Raw genomic sequence first — 1,490 nt, 5'->3', positions numbered from 1 at the left:
GCTAAGGGGTCATTTTTAAAGGGTTGGGTGGTTTGTTTTTTTATCGGGCCATCGGCGCCATTTTTGAGTGGCAGCCAAAATGGCGCCGATGGCCCGAGAGCAGGAGATCAGTCCCCGTGCCCCTACTGGACCACCAGGTAATCATAAAAAGTTTTGGGGGGGTTCGGGAGGGTGGGGGAAGGTAAGGAGTTAATTTTAAAGGGTCGAGCCTCACTACAAAAAAAATAACGATGTGAATCGGAACCAATTCCGATTCACATCACCCACGATCAGATTTTTTCCCCCCTCTAGCCAAACCCGATCGTTAAGAAGATCGGGCACACGATTCACATCTCTAATATCTTGTAGTGAAGTTAAAAGGGTCTCTGTACTAAAATATTCTCTAAATCCATGTTGTGCTGGATACAGGGTACTACGTTTTTCAAGATAATCTGTTAGTTGATTGTTAATTACTTTCTCAAGAATTTTAGATATACAAGGTACATTAGAAATTAGGGATGTGAATCGTTTTAGGACGATTAAAATTATCGTCCGATAATTTTAATATCGTCTTAAACCGTTATGGAACACAATACAATAGAGATTCTAACGATTTATCGTTATAAATCGTTAGAATCGTGAGCCGGCACACTAAAACCCCCTAAAACCCACCCCCGACCCTTTAAATTAAATCCCCCACCCTCCCGAACCCCCCCCCAAATGAGTTAAATAACCTGCGGGTCAGCGGCGGTCCGGAACGGCAGCGGTCCGGAACGGGCTCCTGCTCCTCAATCTTGTTGTCTTCAGCCGGCGCCATTTTCCAAAATGGCGGCGAAAAATGGCGGCGGCCATAGACGAACACGATTGGACGGCAGGAGGTCCTTCCGGACCCCTGCTGGACTTTTGGAAAGTCTCGTGGGGGTCAGGAGGCCCCCCACTAGCTGGCCAAAAGTTCCTGGAGGTCCAGCGGGGGTCAGGGAGCGATTTCCCGCCGCGAATCGTTTCCGTACGGAAAATGGCGCCGGCAGGAGATCGACTGCAGGAGGTTGTTCAGCGAGGCGCCGGAACCCTCGCTGAACGACCTCCTGCAGTCGATCTCCTGCCGGCGCCATTTTCCGTACGAAAACGATTCGCGGCGGGAAATCGCTCCCTGACCCCCGCTGGACCTCCAGGAACTTTTGGCCAGCTTGTGGGGGGCCTCCTGACCCCCACGAGACTTGCCAAAAGTCCAGCGGGGGTCCGGAAGGACCTCCTGCCGTCCAATCGTGTTCGTCTATGGCCGCCGCCATTTTTCGCCACCATTTTGGAAAATGGCGCCGGCTGAAGACAACAAGATTGAGGAGCAGGAGCCCGTTCCGGACCGCTGCCGTTCCGGACCGCCGCTGGACCCGCAGGTTATTTAAGTCATTTGGGGGGGGTTCGGGAGGGTGGGGGATTTAATTTAAAGGGTCGGGGGTGGGTTTTAGGGGGTTTTAATGTGCCGGTTTTGCGATTTTTCGATTTTTAGATTT

This window comes from Rhinatrema bivittatum, chromosome 16 (assembly GCF_901001135.1).
Source record: "Rhinatrema bivittatum chromosome 16, aRhiBiv1.1, whole genome shotgun sequence".
NCBI classification, from domain to species: Eukaryota; Metazoa; Chordata; class Amphibia; order Gymnophiona; family Rhinatrematidae; genus Rhinatrema; species Rhinatrema bivittatum.
Note: the sequence above shows the minus strand (reverse complement) of the source record.